Here is a 20,447-nt window from a genome sequence, read left to right on the forward strand (position 1 = left end):
GGCAGAGCAGTGCTGATGCTCCTCATAAAGCTGTCGCTGCTGTGAAGGTTCTAGGTGACATCACAAATCCCTATGGTTACATACACAACAAAGCTGGGTTGTTGTTGTTTACACTCTGCAAGGCCTGTGGAAGTGAGTGACATCATAGCACTGTAGTTCTGAGGGTTCTAGATGGATGCAACAATCTCCTGTTGCTTCTATGAAGGCCGTAATAGACGACATCACCAAACAGCTCCATAGTCACATACACAGCAAAGGAGAGATGTTGTTTACACCTAGTGATGTCAGTGGTATTGAGTGACATCATAGCACAGTGCTAAGGCTCCTGGGCCTGGACACAGCAGCGGCTGCAATATCTCAACGGAGAATACGTTTATATATATGTGTGTGTGTGCGCGTATATATATATATATATATATATATATATATATATATATATATATTTCTCCGCCGAAATCACTTTTAAACCCATTTCCACCTTTTTTTCCCTTCTCTTCCTCTTACTTTTTTTTCACGTTTTTTTACGTTTTTCTCCTTTTCGCCTCTTTTCTGGGCGTATTATTCTTCTTTTTCTTCTTTTTTTTCGTCTAATGCATACCCCATCAGTGCAGCAATGCTTATTCAATACCGCCAGCAGATGGAGACACTGGGGGATAATTTTCTAAGGATTTATACTGATTTTTCCTGTCTGAATTTGTCGCACAGAAAGTTGCAGGCCAAATATGTGCGACATTTCTGCGACTTTAGCTTCTAGAGCATTTTTACAACATTATACATAGGTGCTGAATACATAAAAAGCGACTGTTCAGCGACAGACAAGTCGCATCGGCTGAAAGTAGGCCAGAATGTCAGTCCATGTTGGAGCAGGTTTAGATACAGTCTAAAGCATAGATCTCAAAGTCTGTGCACAGAATTTAGCAAGGGCCTCGCACCTTCTGATGCATCAGGTAGGTGCACAATAGCATAGCCTAACCCTCTGTACTTTGGTCTATATTGATGCGGGACATAGACAGCCAGCTGATGACCAATCCATTAGTGCAATGGATGGCTGGAAGCATTTGTCTTTGCCTTTGCAATACCACAGAAGCAATGCATGGTCAATGTACAGCAATGACACACCTGTGTGAACAGCCAGGAGACCCCCCCCCCATGTTATGTTACATAGTTACATAGTTAGTACGGTCGAAAAAAGACATATGTCCATCAAGTTCAACCAGGGAATTAAGGGGTAGGGGTGTGGCGCGATATTGGGGAAGGGATGAGATTTTATATTTCTTCATAAGCATTAATCTTATTTTGTCAATTAGGAACATTCAGCACCCACCCGCTATCAAGGCAGCTGCCTATCATGTCATGCCCTACCTGCACAGGTGTGCTGGCTACTCAAATGATCCAATTAAGGAGGCCATTTAGTCAGCAGCAGCAGAAGTCCTGTGCCTGGACGCTCCAACAGCGGCCAGACACAAGCAGAAGCAGAAGCAGCAGAAGCAGCAGCAGCACCACCTTTTGTTTTTTGGCTGCAGAAGCAGCAGCAGCAAGGCCCACAGGGCTGGCTAGCTGGCTAGCCAGCAAGCAGGTAGCAATGAAAGTAGGAATCTTTCTTTTTAACCCTGTAAGGGGGTGGTGCACTGTACCCGAAGATACTGCCATATCGGGTCAATGCATAGGGCGACGGAAGCAAGCTTCGAAATCGGCCCCCGTTCTCAAAAATCCATTTAATATATGGTCCCCAGATAGGGGACGTATCAGATATTAAACTGATAAGAACAGATACTACACTTGATCTTAGCCAAAAGGCCGAGAAGCGATAACCGTGAAAGGGGCGGGCCCAACAAGGTCCCCTTCATGGGCACTATCACTGCTTGCTGTCAGGGAGGCTGCCAGACAATTTTCCATGCACACTCTGGGCTGGGGGGCAGTCAACCACCAGTACACACAGCAGAACCTAAACCCATACCATTATTGCTAAGCAGCAAGACAGGGGCCCATTGCACTCCCACGGGGCCTTTTTAAATGCAATCCATAACCCGGATTTGCCAGGAACCCTTCTTACTCCTCCTACTTGCATGTGACACTGGGCTTAGGATCTGCATAGGAAACACACACACAAGCACACACCTACCTTTGTTGCCTGCAGATGCCTCCTTGGCTGTCCCCAAACGGTATCAAACCAACACCCACGGGAAGCTGTAAGCATAGAGGACATGCCTGCACCCCATTGGACTTACCTGTGTGGGTTAAATCCGGATTATTTGACAACCTATGGCGGTGATGGTTCTGCTCAGGCAGAGCAGTGCTGATGCTCCTCATAAAGCTGTCGCTGCTGTGAAGGTTCTAGGTGACATCACAAATCCCTATGGTTACATACACAACAAAGCTGGGTTGTTGTTGTTTACACTCTGCAAGGCCTGTGGAAGTGAGTGACATCATAGCACTGTAGTTCTGAGGGTTCTAGATGGATGCAACAATCTCCTGTTGCTTCTATGAAGGCCGTAATAGACGACATCACCAAACAGCTCCATAGTCACATACACAGCAAAGGAGAGATGTTGTTTACACCTAGTGATGTCAGTGGTATTGAGTGACATCATAGCACAGTGCTAAGGCTCCTGGGCCTGGACACAGCAGCGGCTGCAATATCTCAACGGAGAATACGTTTATATATATGTGTGTGTGTGCGCGTATATATATATATATATATATATATATATATATATATATATATATTTCTCCGCCGAAATCACTTTTAAACCCATTTCCACCTTTTTTTCCCTTCTCTTCCTCTTACTTTTTTTTCACGTTTTTTTACGTTTTTCTCCTTTTCGCCTCTTTTCTGGGCGTATTATTCTTCTTTTTCTTCTTTTTTTTCGTCTAATGCATACCCCATCAGTGCAGCAATGCTTATTCAATACCGCCAGCAGATGGAGACACTGGGGGATAATTTTCTAAGGATTTATACTGATTTTTCCTGTCTGAATTTGTCGCACAGAAAGTTGCAGGCCAAATATGTGCGACATTTCTGCGACTTTAGCTTCTAGAGCATTTTTACAACATTATACATAGGTGCTGAATACATAAAAAGCGACTGTTCAGCGACAGACAAGTCGCATCGGCTGAAAGTAGGCCAGAATGTCAGTCCATGTTGGAGCAGGTTTAGATACAGTCTAAAGCATAGATCTCAAAGTCTGTGCACAGAATTTAGCAAGGGCCTCGCACCTTCTGATGCATCAGGTAGGTGCACAATAGCATAGCCTAACCCTCTGTACTTTGGTCTATATTGATGCGGGACATAGACAGCCAGCTGATGACCAATCCATTAGTGCAATGGATGGCTGGAAGCATTTGTCTTTGCCTTTGCAATACCACAGAAGCAATGCATGGTCAATGTACAGCAATGACACACCTGTGTGAACAGCCAGGAGACCCCCCCCCCATGTTATGTTACATAGTTACATAGTTAGTACGGTCGAAAAAAGACATATGTCCATCAAGTTCAACCAGGGAATTAAGGGGTAGGGGTGTGGCGCGATATTGGGGAAGGGATGAGATTTTATATTTCTTCATAAGCATTAATCTTATTTTGTCAATTAGGAACATTCAGCACCCACCCGCTATCAAGGCAGCTGCCTATCATGTCATGCCCTACCTGCACAGGTGTGCTGGCTACTCAAATGATCCAATTAAGGAGGCCATTTAGTCAGCAGCAGCAGAAGTCCTGTGCCTGGACGCTCCAACAGCGGCCAGACACAAGCAGAAGCAGAAGCAGCAGAAGCAGCAGCAGCACCACCTTTTGTTTTTTGGCTGCAGAAGCAGCAGCAGCAAGGCCCACAGGGCTGGCTAGCTGGCTAGCCAGCAAGCAGGTAGCAATGAAAGTAGGAATCTTTCTTTTTAACCCTGTAAGGGGGTGGTGCACTGTACCCGAAGATACTGCCATATCGGGTCAATGCATAGGGCGACGGAAGCAAGCTTCGAAATCGGCCCCCGTTCTCAAAAATCCATTTAATATATGGTCCCCAGATAGGGGACGTATCAGATATTAAACTGATAAGAACAGATACTACACTTGATCTTAGCCAAAAGGCCGAGAAGCGATAACCGTGAAAGGGGCGGGCCCAACAAGGTCCCCTTCATGGGCACTATCACTGCTTGCTGTCAGGGAGGCTGCCAGACAATTTTCCATGCACACTCTGGGCTGGGGGGCAGTCAACCACCAGTACACACAGCAGAACCTAAACCCATACCATTATTGCTAAGCAGCAAGACAGGGGCCCATTGCACTCCCACGGGGCCTTTTTAAATGCAATCCATAACCCGGATTTGCCAGGAACCCTTCTTACTCCTCCTACTTGCATGTGACACTGGGCTTAGGATCTGCATAGGAAACACACACACAAGCACACACCTACCTTTGTTGCCTGCAGATGCCTCCTTGGCTGTCCCCAAACGGTATCAAACCAACACCCACGGGAAGCTGTAAGCATAGAGGACATGCCTGCACCCCATTGGACTTACCTGTGTGGGTTAAATCCGGGTTATTTGACAACCTATGGCGGTGATGGTTCTGCTCAGGCAGAGCAGTGCTGATGCTCCTCATAAAGCTGTCGCTGCTGTGAAGGTTCTAGGTGACATCACAAATCCCTATGGTTACATACACAACAAAGCTGGGTTGTTGTTGTTTACACTCTGCAAGGCCTGTGGAAGTGAGTGACATCATAGCACTGTAGTTCTGAGGGTTCTAGATGGATGCAACAATCTCCTGTTGCTTCTATGAAGGCCGTAATAGACGACATCACCAAACAGCTCCATAGTCACATACACAGCAAAGGAGAGATGTTGTTTACACCTAGTGATGTCAGTGGTATTGAGTGACATCATAGCACAGTGCTAAGGCTCCTGGGCCTGGACACAGCAGCGGCTGCAATATCTCAACGGAGAATACGTTTATATATATGTGTGTGTGTGCGCGTATATATATATATATATATATATATATATATATATATATATTTCTCCGCCGAAATCACTTTTAAACCCATTTCCACCTTTTTTTCCCTTCTCTTCCTCTTACTTTTTTTTCACGTTTTTTTACGTTTTTCTCCTTTTCGCCTCTTTTCTGGGCGTATTATTCTTCTTTTTCTTCTTTTTTTTCGTCTAATGCATACCCCATCAGTGCAGCAATGCTTATTCAATACCGCCAGCAGATGGAGACACTGGGGGATAATTTTCTAAGGATTTATACTGATTTTTCCTGTCTGAATTTGTCGCACAGAAAGTTGCAGGCCAAATATGTGCGACATTTCTGCGACTTTAGCTTCTAGAGCATTTTTACAACATTATACATAGGTGCTGAATACATAAAAAGCGACTGTTCAGCGACAGACAAGTCGCATCGGCTGAAAGTAGGCCAGAATGTCAGTCCATGTTGGAGCAGGTTTAGATACAGTCTAAAGCATAGATCTCAAAGTCTGTGCACAGAATTTAGCAAGGGCCTCGCACCTTCTGATGCATCAGGTAGGTGCACAATAGCATAGCCTAACCCTCTGTACTTTGGTCTATATTGATGCGGGACATAGACAGCCAGCTGATGACCAATCCATTAGTGCAATGGATGGCTGGAAGCATTTGTCTTTGCCTTTGCAATACCACAGAAGCAATGCATGGTCAATGTACAGCAATGACACACCTGTGTGAACAGCCAGGAGACCCCCCCCCCATGTTATGTTACATAGTTACATAGTTAGTACGGTCGAAAAAAGACATATGTCCATCAAGTTCAACCAGGGAATTAAGGGGTAGGGGTGTGGCGCGATATTGGGGAAGGGATGAGATTTTATATTTCTTCATAAGCATTAATCTTATTTTGTCAATTAGGAACATTCAGCACCCACCCGCTATCAAGGCAGCTGCCTATCATGTCATGCCCTACCTGCACAGGTGTGCTGGCTACTCAAATGATCCAATTAAGGAGGCCATTTAGTCAGCAGCAGCAGAAGTCCTGTGCCTGGACGCTCCAACAGCGGCCAGACACAAGCAGAAGCAGAAGCAGCAGAAGCAGCAGCAGCACCACCTTTTGTTTTTTGGCTGCAGAAGCAGCAGCAGCAAGGCCCACAGGGCTGGCTAGCTGGCTAGCCAGCAAGCAGGTAGCAATGAAAGTAGGAATCTTTCTTTTTAACCCTGTAAGGGGGTGGTGCACTGTACCCGAAGATACTGCCATATCGGGTCAATGCATAGGGCGACGGAAGCAAGCTTCGAAATCGGCCCCCGTTCTCAAAAATCCATTTAATATATGGTCCCCAGATAGGGGACGTATCAGATATTAAACTGATAAGAACAGATACTACACTTGATCTTAGCCAAAAGGCCGAGAAGCGATAACCGTGAAAGGGGCGGGCCCAACAAGGTCCCCTTCATGGGCACTATCACTGCTTGCTGTCAGGGAGGCTGCCAGACAATTTTCCATGCACACTCTGGGCTGGGGGGCAGTCAACCACCAGTACACACAGCAGAACCTAAACCCATACCATTATTGCTAAGCAGCAAGACAGGGGCCCATTGCACTCCCACGGGGCCTTTTTAAATGCAATCCATAACCCGGATTTGCCAGGAACCCTTCTTACTCCTCCTACTTGCATGTGACACTGGGCTTAGGATCTGCATAGGAAACACACACACAAGCACACACCTACCTTTGTTGCCTGCAGATGCCTCCTTGGCTGTCCCCAAACGGTATCAAACCAACACCCACGGGAAGCTGTAAGCATAGAGGACATGCCTGCACCCCATTGGACTTACCTGTGTGGGTTAAATCCGGGTTATTTGACAACCTATGGCGGTGATGGTTCTGCTCAGGCAGAGCAGTGCTGATGCTCCTCATAAAGCTGTCGCTGCTGTGAAGGTTCTAGGTGACATCACAAATCCCTATGGTTACATACACAACAAAGCTGGGTTGTTGTTGTTTACACTCTGCAAGGCCTGTGGAAGTGAGTGACATCATAGCACTGTAGTTCTGAGGGTTCTAGATGGATGCAACAATCTCCTGTTGCTTCTATGAAGGCCGTAATAGACGACATCACCAAACAGCTCCATAGTCACATACACAGCAAAGGAGAGATGTTGTTTACACCTAGTGATGTCAGTGGTATTGAGTGACATCATAGCACAGTGCTAAGGCTCCTGGGCCTGGACACAGCAGCGGCTGCAATATCTCAACGGAGAATACGTTTATATATATGTGTGTGTGTGCGCGTATATATATATATATATATATATATATATATATATATATATTTCTCCGCCGAAATCACTTTTAAACCCATTTCCACCTTTTTTTCCCTTCTCTTCCTCTTACTTTTTTTTCACGTTTTTTTACGTTTTTCTCCTTTTCGCCTCTTTTCTGGGCGTATTATTCTTCTTTTTCTTCTTTTTTTTCGTCTAATGCATACCCCATCAGTGCAGCAATGCTTATTCAATACCGCCAGCAGATGGAGACACTGGGGGATAATTTTCTAAGGATTTATACTGATTTTTCCTGTCTGAATTTGTCGCACAGAAAGTTGCAGGCCAAATATGTGCGACATTTCTGCGACTTTAGCTTCTAGAGCATTTTTACAACATTATACATAGGTGCTGAATACATAAAAAGCGACTGTTCAGCGACAGACAAGTCGCATCGGCTGAAAGTAGGCCAGAATGTCAGTCCATGTTGGAGCAGGTTTAGATACAGTCTAAAGCATAGATCTCAAAGTCTGTGCACAGAATTTAGCAAGGGCCTCGCACCTTCTGATGCATCAGGTAGGTGCACAATAGCATAGCCTAACCCTCTGTACTTTGGTCTATATTGATGCGGGACATAGACAGCCAGCTGATGACCAATCCATTAGTGCAATGGATGGCTGGAAGCATTTGTCTTTGCCTTTGCAATACCACAGAAGCAATGCATGGTCAATGTACAGCAATGACACACCTGTGTGAACAGCCAGGAGACCCCCCCCCCATGTTATGTTACATAGTTACATAGTTAGTACGGTCGAAAAAAGACATATGTCCATCAAGTTCAACCAGGGAATTAAGGGGTAGGGGTGTGGCGCGATATTGGGGAAGGGATGAGATTTTATATTTCTTCATAAGCATTAATCTTATTTTGTCAATTAGGAACATTCAGCACCCACCCGCTATCAAGGCAGCTGCCTATCATGTCATGCCCTACCTGCACAGGTGTGCTGGCTACTCAAATGATCCAATTAAGGAGGCCATTTAGTCAGCAGCAGCAGAAGTCCTGTGCCTGGACGCTCCAACAGCGGCCAGACACAAGCAGAAGCAGAAGCAGCAGAAGCAGCAGCAGCACCACCTTTTGTTTTTTGGCTGCAGAAGCAGCAGCAGCAAGGCCCACAGGGCTGGCTAGCTGGCTAGCCAGCAAGCAGGTAGCAATGAAAGTAGGAATCTTTCTTTTTAACCCTGTAAGGGGGTGGTGCACTGTACCCGAAGATACTGCCATATCGGGTCAATGCATAGGGCGACGGAAGCAAGCTTCGAAATCGGCCCCCGTTCTCAAAAATCCATTTAATATATGGTCCCCAGATAGGGGACGTATCAGATATTAAACTGATAAGAACAGATACTACACTTGATCTTAGCCAAAAGGCCGAGAAGCGATAACCGTGAAAGGGGCGGGCCCAACAAGGTCCCCTTCATGGGCACTATCACTGCTTGCTGTCAGGGAGGCTGCCAGACAATTTTCCATGCACACTCTGGGCTGGGGGGCAGTCAACCACCAGTACACACAGCAGAACCTAAACCCATACCATTATTGCTAAGCAGCAAGACAGGGGCCCATTGCACTCCCACGGGGCCTTTTTAAATGCAATCCATAACCCGGATTTGCCAGGAACCCTTCTTACTCCTCCTACTTGCATGTGACACTGGGCTTAGGATCTGCATAGGAAACACACACACAAGCACACACCTACCTTTGTTGCCTGCAGATGCCTCCTTGGCTGTCCCCAAACGGTATCAAACCAACACCCACGGGAAGCTGTAAGCATAGAGGACATGCCTGCACCCCATTGGACTTACCTGTGTGGGTTAAATCCGGGTTATTTGACAACCTATGGCGGTGATGGTTCTGCTCAGGCAGAGCAGTGCTGATGCTCCTCATAAAGCTGTCGCTGCTGTGAAGGTTCTAGGTGACATCACAAATCCCTATGGTTACATACACAACAAAGCTGGGTTGTTGTTGTTTACACTCTGCAAGGCCTGTGGAAGTGAGTGACATCATAGCACTGTAGTTCTGAGGGTTCTAGATGGATGCAACAATCTCCTGTTGCTTCTATGAAGGCCGTAATAGACGACATCACCAAACAGCTCCATAGTCACATACACAGCAAAGGAGAGATGTTGTTTACACCTAGTGATGTCAGTGGTATTGAGTGACATCATAGCACAGTGCTAAGGCTCCTGGGCCTGGACACAGCAGCGGCTGCAATATCTCAACGGAGAATACGTTTATATATATGTGTGTGTGTGCGCGTATATATATATATATATATATATATATATATATATATACATATATATATATATTTCTCCGCCGAAATCACTTTTAAACCCATTTCCACCTTTTTTTCCCTTCTCTTCCTCTTACTTTTTTTTCACGTTTTTTTACGTTTTTCTCCTTTTCGCCTCTTTTCTGGGCGTATTATTCTTCTTTTTCTTCTTTTTTTTCGTCTAATGCATACCCCATCAGTGCAGCAATGCTTATTCAATACCGCCAGCAGATGGAGACACTGGGGGATAATTTTCTAAGGATTTATACTGATTTTTCCTGTCTGAATTTGTCGCACAGAAAGTTGCAGGCCAAATATGTGCGACATTTCTGCGACTTTAGCTTCTAGAGCATTTTTACAACATTATACATAGGTGCTGAATACATAAAAAGCGACTGTTCAGCGACAGACAAGTCGCATCGGCTGAAAGTAGGCCAGAATGTCAGTCCATGTTGGAGCAGGTTTAGATACAGTCTAAAGCATAGATCTCAAAGTCTGTGCACAGAATTTAGCAAGGGCCTCGCACCTTCTGATGCATCAGGTAGGTGCACAATAGCATAGCCTAACCCTCTGTACTTTGGTCTATATTGATGCGGGACATAGACAGCCAGCTGATGACCAATCCATTAGTGCAATGGATGGCTGGAAGCATTTGTCTTTGCCTTTGCAATACCACAGAAGCAATGCATGGTCAATGTACAGCAATGACACACCTGTGTGAACAGCCAGGAGACCCCCCCCCCATGTTATGTTACATAGTTACATAGTTAGTACGGTCGAAAAAAGACATATGTCCATCAAGTTCAACCAGGGAATTAAGGGGTAGGGGTGTGGCGCGATATTGGGGAAGGGATGAGATTTTATATTTCTTCATAAGCATTAATCTTATTTTGTCAATTAGGAACATTCAGCACCCACCCGCTATCAAGGCAGCTGCCTATCATGTCATGCCCTACCTGCACAGGTGTGCTGGCTACTCAAATGATCCAATTAAGGAGGCCATTTAGTCAGCAGCAGCAGAAGTCCTGTGCCTGGACGCTCCAACAGCGGCCAGACACAAGCAGAAGCAGAAGCAGCAGAAGCAGCAGCAGCACCACCTTTTGTTTTTTGGCTGCAGAAGCAGCAGCAGCAAGGCCCACAGGGCTGGCTAGCTGGCTAGCCAGCAAGCAGGTAGCAATGAAAGTAGGAATCTTTCTTTTTAACCCTGTAAGGGGGTGGTGCACTGTACCCGAAGATACTGCCATATCGGGTCAATGCATAGGGCGACGGAAGCAAGCTTCGAAATCGGCCCCCGTTCTCAAAAATCCATTTAATATATGGTCCCCAGATAGGGGACGTATCAGATATTAAACTGATAAGAACAGATACTACACTTGATCTTAGCCAAAAGGCCGAGAAGCGATAACCGTGAAAGGGGCGGGCCCAACAAGGTCCCCTTCATGGGCACTATCACTGCTTGCTGTCAGGGAGGCTGCCAGACAATTTTCCATGCACACTCTGGGCTGGGGGGCAGTCAACCACCAGTACACACAGCAGAACCTAAACCCATACCATTATTGCTAAGCAGCAAGACAGGGGCCCATTGCACTCCCACGGGGCCTTTTTAAATGCAATCCATAACCCGGATTTGCCAGGAACCCTTCTTACTCCTCCTACTTGCATGTGACACTGGGCTTAGGATCTGCATAGGAAACACACACACAAGCACACACCTACCTTTGTTGCCTGCAGATGCCTCCTTGGCTGTCCCCAAACGGTATCAAACCAACACCCACGGGAAGCTGTAAGCATAGAGGACATGCCTGCACCCCATTGGACTTACCTGTGTGGGTTAAATCCGGGTTATTTGACAACCTATGGCGGTGATGGTTCTGCTCAGGCAGAGCAGTGCTGATGCTCCTCATAAAGCTGTCGCTGCTGTGAAGGTTCTAGGTGACATCACAAATCCCTATGGTTACATACACAACAAAGCTGGGTTGTTGTTGTTTACACTCTGCAAGGCCTGTGGAAGTGAGTGACATCATAGCACTGTAGTTCTGAGGGTTCTAGATGGATGCAACAATCTCCTGTTGCTTCTATGAAGGCCGTAATAGACGACATCACCAAACAGCTCCATAGTCACATACACAGCAAAGGAGAGATGTTGTTTACACCTAGTGATGTCAGTGGTATTGAGTGACATCATAGCACAGTGCTAAGGCTCCTGGGCCTGGACACAGCAGCGGCTGCAATATCTCAACGGAGAATACGTTTATATATATGTGTGTGTGTGCGCGTATATATATATATATATATATATATATATATATATATATATATATATTTCTCCGCCGAAATCACTTTTAAACCCATTTCCACCTTTTTTTCCCTTCTCTTCCTCTTACTTTTTTTTCACGTTTTTTTACGTTTTTCTCCTTTTCGCCTCTTTTCTGGGCGTATTATTCTTCTTTTTCTTCTTTTTTTTCGTCTAATGCATACCCCATCAGTGCAGCAATGCTTATTCAATACCGCCAGCAGATGGAGACACTGGGGGATAATTTTCTAAGGATTTATACTGATTTTTCCTGTCTGAATTTGTCGCACAGAAAGTTGCAGGCCAAATATGTGCGACATTTCTGCGACTTTAGCTTCTAGAGCATTTTTACAACATTATACATAGGTGCTGAATACATAAAAAGCGACTGTTCAGCGACAGACAAGTCGCATCGGCTGAAAGTAGGCCAGAATGTCAGTCCATGTTGGAGCAGGTTTAGATACAGTCTAAAGCATAGATCTCAAAGTCTGTGCACAGAATTTAGCAAGGGCCTCGCACCTTCTGATGCATCAGGTAGGTGCACAATAGCATAGCCTAACCCTCTGTACTTTGGTCTATATTGATGCGGGACATAGACAGCCAGCTGATGACCAATCCATTAGTGCAATGGATGGCTGGAAGCATTTGTCTTTGCCTTTGCAATACCACAGAAGCAATGCATGGTCAATGTACAGCAATGACACACCTGTGTGAACAGCCAGGAGACCCCCCCCCCCATGTTATGTTACATAGTTACATAGTTAGTACGGTCGAAAAAAGACATATGTCCATCAAGTTCAACCAGGGAATTAAGGGGTAGGGGTGTGGCGCGATATTGGGGAAGGGATGAGATTTTATATTTCTTCATAAGCATTAATCTTATTTTGTCAATTAGGAACATTCAGCACCCACCCGCTATCAAGGCAGCTGCCTATCATGTCATGCCCTACCTGCACAGGTGTGCTGGCTACTCAAATGATCCAATTAAGGAGGCCATTTAGTCAGCAGCAGCAGAAGTCCTGTGCCTGGACGCTCCAACAGCGGCCAGACACAAGCAGAAGCAGAAGCAGCAGAAGCACCACCTTTTGTTTTTTGGCTGCAGAAGCAGCAGCAGCAAGGCCCACAGGGCTGGCTAGCTGGCTAGCCAGCAAGCAGGTAGCAATGAAAGTAGGAATCTTTCTTTTTAACCCTGTAAGGGGGTGGTGCACTGTACCCGAAGATACTGCCATATCGGGTCAATGCATAGGGCGACGGAAGCAAGCTTCGAAATCGGCCCCCGTTCTCAAAAATCCATTTAATATATGGTCCCCAGATAGGGGACGTATCAGATATTAAACTGATAAGAACAGATACTACACTTGATCTTAGCCAAAAGGCCGAGAAGCGATAACCGTGAAAGGGGCGGGCCCAACAAGGTCCCCTTCATGGGCACTATCACTGCTTGCTGTCAGGGAGGCTGCCAGACAATTTTCCATGCACACTCTGGGCTGGGGGGCAGTCAACCACCAGTACACACAGCAGAACCTAAACCCATACCATTATTGCTAAGCAGCAAGACAGGGGCCCATTGCACTCCCACGGGGCCTTTTTAAATGCAATCCATAACCCGGATTTGCCAGGAACCCTTCTTACTCCTCCTACTTGCATGTGACACTGGGCTTAGGATCTGCATAGGAAACACACACACAAGCACACACCTACCTTTGTTGCCTGCAGATGCCTCCTTGGCTGTCCCCAAACGGTATCAAACCAACACCCACGGGAAGCTGTAAGCATAGAGGACATGCCTGCACCCCATTGGACTTACCTGTGTGGGTTAAATCCGGGTTATTTGACAACCTATGGCGGTGATGGTTCTGCTCAGGCAGAGCAGTGCTGATGCTCCTCATAAAGCTGTCGCTGCTGTGAAGGTTCTAGGTGACATCACAAATCCCTATGGTTACATACACAACAAAGCTGGGTTGTTGTTGTTTACACTCTGCAAGGCCTGTGGAAGTGAGTGACATCATAGCACTGTAGTTCTGAGGGTTCTAGATGGATGCAACAATCTCCTGTTGCTTCTATGAAGGCCGTAATAGACGACATCACCAAACAGCTCCATAGTCACATACACAGCAAAGGAGAGATGTTGTTTACACCTAGTGATGTCAGTGGTATTGAGTGACATCATAGCACAGTGCTAAGGCTCCTGGGCCTGGACACAGCAGCGGCTGCAATATCTCAACGGAGAATACGTTTATATATATGTGTGTGTGTGCGCGTATATATATATATATATATATATATATATATATATATATATATATTTCTCCGCCGAAATCACTTTTAAACCCATTTCCACCTTTTTTTCCCTTCTCTTCCTCTTACTTTTTTTTCACGTTTTTTTACGTTTTTCTCCTTTTCGCCTCTTTTCTGGGCGTATTATTCTTCTTTTTCTTCTTTTTTTTCGTCTAATGCATACCCCATCAGTGCAGCAATGCTTATTCAATACCGCCAGCAGATGGAGACACTGGGGGATAATTTTCTAAGGATTTATACTGATTTTTCCTGTCTGAATTTGTCGCACAGAAAGTTGCAGGCCAAATATGTGCGACATTTCTGCGACTTTAGCTTCTAGAGCATTTTTACAACATTATACATAGGTGCTGAATACATAAAAAGCGACTGTTCAGCGACAGACAAGTCGCATCGGCTGAAAGTAGGCCAGAATGTCAGTCCATGTTGGAGCAGGTTTAGATACAGTCTAAAGCATAGATCTCAAAGTCTGTGCACAGAATTTAGCAAGGGCCTCGCACCTTCTGATGCATCAGGTAGGTGCACAATAGCATAGCCTAACCCTCTGTACTTTGGTCTATATTGATGCGGGACATAGACAGCCAGCTGATGACCAATCCATTAGTGCAATGGATGGCTGGAAGCATTTGTCTTTGCCTTTGCAATACCACAGAAGCAATGCATGGTCAATGTACAGCAATGACACACCTGTGTGAACAGCCAGGAGACCCCCCCCCCCATGTTATGTTACATAGTTACATAGTTAGTACGGTCGAAAAAAGACATATGTCCATCAAGTTCAACCAGGGAATTAAGGGGTAGGGGTGTGGCGCGATATTGGGGAAGGGATGAGATTTTATATTTCTTCATAAGCATTAATCTTATTTTGTCAATTAGGAACATTCAGCACCCACCCGCTATCAAGGCAGCTGCCTATCATGTCATGCCCTACCTGCACAGGTGTGCTGGCTACTCAAATGATCCAATTAAGGAGGCCATTTAGTCAGCAGCAGCAGAAGTCCTGTGCCTGGACGCTCCAACAGCGGCCAGACACAAGCAGAAGCAGAAGCAGCAGAAGCACCACCTTTTGTTTTTTGGCTGCAGAAGCAGCAGCAGCAAGGCCCACAGGGCTGGCTAGCTGGCTAGCCAGCAAGCAGGTAGCAATGAAAGTAGGAATCTTTCTTTTTAACCCTGTAAGGGGGTGGTGCACTGTACCCGAAGATACTGCCATATCGGGTCAATGCATAGGGCGACGGAAGCAAGCTTCGAAATCGGCCCCCGTTCTCAAAAATCCATTTAATATATGGTCCCCAGATAGGGGACGTATCAGATATTAAACTGATAAGAACAGATACTACACTTGATCTTAGCCAAAAGGCCGAGAAGCGATAACCGTGAAAGGGGCGGGCCCAACAAGGTCCCCTTCATGGGCACTATCACTGCTTGCTGTCAGGGAGGCTGCCAGACAATTTTCCATGCACACTCTGGGCTGGGGGGCAGTCAACCACCAGTACACACAGCAGAACCTAAACCCATACCATTATTGCTAAGCAGCAAGACAGGGGCCCATTGCACTCCCACGGGGCCTTTTTAAATGCAATCCATAACCCGGATTTGCCAGGAACCCTTCTTACTCCTCCTACTTGCATGTGACACTGGGCTTAGGATCTGCATAGGAAACACACACACAAGCACACACCTACCTTTGTTGCCTGCAGATGCCTCCTTGGCTGTCCCCAAACGGTATCAAACCAACACCCACGGGAAGCTGTAAGCATAGAGGACATGCCTGCACCCCATTGGACTTACCTGTGTGGGTTAAATCCGGGTTATTTGACAACCTATGGCGGTGATGGTTCTGCTCAGGCAGAGCAGTGCTGATGCTCCTCATAAAGCTGTCGCTGCTGTGAAGGTTCTAGGTGACATCACAAATCCCTATGGTTACATACACAACAAAGCTGGGTTGTTGTTGTTTACACTCTGCAAGGCCTGTGGAAGTGAGTGACATCATAGCACTGTAGTTCTGAGGGTTCTAGATGGATGCAACAATCTCCTGTTGCTTCTATGAAGGCCGTAATAGACGACATCACCAAACAGCTCCATAGTCACATACACAGCAAAGGAGAGATGTTGTTTACACCTAGTGATGTCAGTGGTATTGAGTGACATCATAGCACAGTGCTAAGGCTCCTGGGCCTGGACACAGCAGCGGCTGCAATATCTCAACGGAGAATACGTTTATATATATGTGTGTGTGTGCGCGTATATATATATATATATATATATATATATATATATATATTTCTCCGCCGAAATCACTTTTAAACCCATTTCCACCTTTTTTTCCCTTCTCTTCCTCTTACTTTTTTTTCACGTTTTTTTACGTTTTTCTCCTTTTCGCCTCTTTTCTGGGCGTATTATTCTTCTTTTTCTTCTTTTTTTTCGTCTAATGCATACCCCATCAGTGCAGCAATGCTTATTCAATACCGCCAGCAGATGGAGACACTGGGGGATAATTTTCTAAGGATTTATACTGATTTTTCCTGTCTGAATTTGTCGCACAGAAAGTTGCAGGCCAAATATGTGCGACATTTCTGCGACTTTAGCTTCTAGAGCATTTTTACAACATTATACATAGGTGCTGAATACATAAAAAGCGACTGTTCAGCGACAGACAAGTCGCATCGGCTGAAAGTAGGCCAGAATGTCAGTCCATGTTGGAGCAGGTTTAGATACAGTCTAAAGCATAGATCTCAAAGTCTGTGCACAGAATTTAGCAAGGGCCTCGCACCTTCTGATGCATCAGGTAGGTGCACAATAGCATAGCCTAACCCTCTGTACTTTGGTCTATATTGATGCGGGACATAGACAGCCAGCTGATGACCAATCCATTAGTGCAATGGATGGCTGGAAGCATTTGTCTTTGCCTTTGCAATACCACAGAAGCAATGCATGGTCAATGTACAGCAATGACACACCTGTGTGAACAGCCAGGAGACCCCCCCCCCCATGTTATGTTACATAGTTACATAGTTAGTACGGTCGAAAAAAGACATATGTCCATCAAGTTCAACCAGGGAATTAAGGGGTAGGGGTGTGGCGCGATATTGGGGAAGGGATGAGATTTTATATTTCTTCATAAGCATTAATCTTATTTTGTCAATTAGGAACATTCAGCACCCACCCGCTATCAAGGCAGCTGCCTATCATGTCATGCCCTACCTGCACAGGTGTGCTGGCTACTCAAATGATCCAATTAAGGAGGCCATTTAGTCAGCAGCAGCAGAAGTCCTGTGCCTGGACGCTCCAACAGCGGCCAGACACAAGCAGAAGCAGAAGCAGCAGAAGCACCACCTTTTGTTTTTTGGCTGCAGAAGCAGCAGCAGCAAGGCCCACAGGGCTGGCTAGCTGGCTAGCCAGCAAGCAGGTAGCAATGAAAGTAGGAATCTTTCTTTTTAACCCTGTAAGGGGGTGGTGCACTGTACCCGAAGATACTGCCATATCGGGTCAATGCATAGGGCGACGGAAGCAAGCTTCGAAATCGGCCCCCGTTCTCAAAAATCCATTTAATATATGGTCCCCAGATAGGGGACGTATCAGATATTAAACTGATAAGAACAGATACTACACTTGATCTTAGCCAAAAGGCCGAGAAGCGATAACCGTGAAAGGGGCGGGCCCAACAAGGTCCCCTTCATGGGCACTATCACTGCTTGCTGTCAGGGAGGCTGCCAGACAATTTTCCATGCACACTCTGGGCTGGGGGGCAGTCAACCACCAGTACACACAGCAGAACCTAAACCCATACCATTATTGCTAAGCAGCAAGACAGGGGCCCATTGCACTCCCACGGGGCCTTTTTAAATGCAATCCATAACCCGGATTTGCCAGGAACCCTTCTTACTCCTCCTACTTGCATGTGACACTGGGCTTAGGATCTGCATAGGAAACACACACACAAGCACACACCTACCTTTGTTGCCTGCAGATGCCTCCTTGGCTGTCCCCAAACGGTATCAAACCAACACCCACGGGAAGCTGTAAGCATAGAGGACATGCCTGCACCCCATTGGACTTACCTGTGTGGGTTAAATCCGGGTTATTTGACAACCTATGGCGGTGATGGTTCTGCTCAGGCAGAGCAGTGCTGATGCTCCTCATAAAGCTGTCGCTGCTGTGAAGGTTCTAGGTGACATCACAAATCCCTATGGTTACATACACAACAAAGCTGGGTTGTTGTTGTTTACACTCTGCAAGGCCTGTGGAAGTGAGTGACATCATAGCACTGTAGTTCTGAGGGTTCTAGATGGATGCAACAATCTCCTGTTGCTTCTATGAAGGCCGTAATAGACGACATCACCAAACAGCTCCATAGTCACATACACAGCAAAGGAGAGATGTTGTTTACACCTAGTGATGTCAGTGGTATTGAGTGACATCATAGCACAGTGCTAAGGCTCCTGGGCCTGGACACAGCAGCGGCTGCAATATCTCAACGGAGAATACGTTTATATATATGTGTGTGTGTGCGCGTATATATATATATATATATATATATATATATATATATATTTCTCCGCCGAAATCACTTTTAAACCCATTTCCACCTTTTTTTCCCTTCTCTTCCTCTTACTTTTTTTTCACGTTTTTTTACGTTTTTCTCCTTTTCGCCTCTTTTCTGGGCGTATTATTCTTCTTTTTCTTCTTTTTTTTCGTCTAATGCATACCCCATCAGTGCAGCAATGCTTATTCAATACCGCCAGCAGATGGAGACACTGGGGGATAATTTTCTAAGGATTTATACTGATTTTTCCTGTCTGAATTTGTCGCACAGAAAGTTGCAGGCCAAATATGTGCGACATTTCTGCGACTTTAGCTTCTAGAGCATTTTTACAACATTATACATAGGTGCTGAATACATAAAAAGCGACTGTTCAGCGACAGACAAGTCGCATCGGCTGAAAGTAGGCCAGAATGTCAGTCCATGTTGGAGCAGGTTTAGATACAGTCTAAAGCATAGATCTCAAAGTCTGTGCACAGAATTTAGCAAGGGCCTCGCACCTTCTGATGCATCAGGTAGGTGCACAATAGCATAGCCTAACCCTCTGTACTTTGGTCTATATTGATGCGGGACATAGACAGCCAGCTGATGACCAATCCATTAGTGCAATGGATGGCTGGAAGCATTTGTCTTTGCCTTTGCAATACCACAGAAGCAATGCATGGTCAATGTACAGCAATGACACACCTGTGTGAACAGCCAGGAGACCCCCCCCCCATGTTATGTTACATAGTTACATAGTTAGTACGGTCGAAAAAAGACATATGTCCATCAAGTTCAACCAGGGAATTAAGGGGTAGGGGTGTGGCGCGATATTGGGGAAGGGATGAGATTTTATATTTCTTCATAAGCATTAATCTTATTTTGTCAATTAGGAACATTCAGCACCCACCCGCTATCAAGGCAGCTGCCTATCATGTCATGCCCTACCTGCACAGGTGTGCTGGCTACTCAAATGATCCAATTAAGGAGGCCATTTAGTCAGCAGCAGCAGAAGTCCTGTGCCTGGACGCTCCAACAGCGGCCAGACACAAGCAGAAGCAGAAGCAGCAGAAGCAGCAGAAGCAGCAGCAGCACCACCTTTTGTTTTTTGGCTGCAGAAGCAGCAGCAGCAAGGCCCACAGGGCTGGCTAGCTGGCTAGCCAGCAAGCAGGTAGCAATGAAAGTAGGAATCTTTCTTTTTAACCCTGTAAGGGGGTGGTGCACTGTACCCGAAGATACTGCCATATCGGGTCAATGCATAGGGCGACGGAAGCAAGCTTCGAAATCGGCCCCCGTTCTCAAAAATCCATTTAATATATGGTCCCCAGATAGGGGACGTATCAGATATTAAACTGATAAGAACAGATACTACACTTGATCTTAGCCAAAAGGCCGAGAAGCGATAACCGTGAAAGGGGCGGGCCCAACAAGGTCCCCTTCATGGGCACTATCACTGCTTGCTGTCAGGGAGGCTGCCAGACAATTTTCCATGCACACTCTGGGCTGGGGGGCAGTCAACCACCAGTACACACAGCAGAACCTAAACCCATACCATTATTGCTAAGCAGCAAGACAGGGGCCCATTGCACTCCCACGGGGCCTTTTTAAATGCAATCCATAACCCGGATTTGCCAGGAACCCTTCTTACTCCTCCTACTTGCATGTGACACTGGGCTTAGGATCTGCATAGGAAACACACACACAAGCACACACCTACCTTTGTTGCCTGCAGATGCCTCCTTGGCTGTCCCCAAACGGTATCAAACCAACACCCACGGGAAGCTGTAAGCATAGA

At 46.0% G+C, this 20,447-nt stretch overlaps 9 non-coding genes across 9 annotated transcripts; all 9 read right to left on the bottom strand.

Moving 5' to 3' along the window:
* Positions 1-1,618: 1,618 nt before the first annotated feature.
* LOC130306991 (U2 spliceosomal RNA) lies at positions 1,619-1,809 on the bottom strand. Its single transcript, XR_008856260.1, has one exon. It is a non-coding gene; the product is annotated as a U2 spliceosomal RNA (small nuclear RNA).
* A 2,093-nt stretch (positions 1,810-3,902) lies between these two features.
* On the bottom strand, positions 3,903-4,093 carry LOC130306992 (U2 spliceosomal RNA). Its single transcript, XR_008856261.1, has one exon. It is a non-coding gene; the product is annotated as a U2 spliceosomal RNA (small nuclear RNA).
* A 2,089-nt stretch (positions 4,094-6,182) lies between these two features.
* Positions 6,183-6,373, bottom strand: LOC130306993 (U2 spliceosomal RNA). Its single transcript, XR_008856262.1, has one exon. It is a non-coding gene; the product is annotated as a U2 spliceosomal RNA (small nuclear RNA).
* Positions 6,374-8,462: 2,089 nt separating this feature from the next.
* On the bottom strand, positions 8,463-8,653 carry LOC130306994 (U2 spliceosomal RNA). Its single transcript, XR_008856263.1, has one exon. It is a non-coding gene; the product is annotated as a U2 spliceosomal RNA (small nuclear RNA).
* Positions 8,654-10,754: 2,101 nt separating this feature from the next.
* LOC130306995 (U2 spliceosomal RNA) lies at positions 10,755-10,945 on the bottom strand. Its single transcript, XR_008856264.1, has one exon. It is a non-coding gene; the product is annotated as a U2 spliceosomal RNA (small nuclear RNA).
* A 2,087-nt stretch (positions 10,946-13,032) lies between these two features.
* Positions 13,033-13,223, bottom strand: LOC130306996 (U2 spliceosomal RNA). Its single transcript, XR_008856265.1, has one exon. It is a non-coding gene; the product is annotated as a U2 spliceosomal RNA (small nuclear RNA).
* Positions 13,224-15,308: 2,085 nt separating this feature from the next.
* On the bottom strand, positions 15,309-15,499 carry LOC130306997 (U2 spliceosomal RNA). The gene has a single exon (XR_008856266.1). It is a non-coding gene; the product is annotated as a U2 spliceosomal RNA (small nuclear RNA).
* Positions 15,500-17,578: 2,079 nt separating this feature from the next.
* Positions 17,579-17,769, bottom strand: LOC130306998 (U2 spliceosomal RNA). The gene has a single exon (XR_008856267.1). It is a non-coding gene; the product is annotated as a U2 spliceosomal RNA (small nuclear RNA).
* Positions 17,770-19,865: 2,096 nt separating this feature from the next.
* Positions 19,866-20,056, bottom strand: LOC130307000 (U2 spliceosomal RNA). Its single transcript, XR_008856269.1, has one exon. It is a non-coding gene; the product is annotated as a U2 spliceosomal RNA (small nuclear RNA).
* Between the last annotated feature and the right edge of the window lie 391 nt (positions 20,057-20,447).

Source organism: Hyla sarda, unplaced genomic scaffold (assembly GCF_029499605.1).
Source record: "Hyla sarda isolate aHylSar1 unplaced genomic scaffold, aHylSar1.hap1 scaffold_1414, whole genome shotgun sequence".
Classification (NCBI taxonomy): Eukaryota; Metazoa; Chordata; class Amphibia; order Anura; family Hylidae; genus Hyla; species Hyla sarda.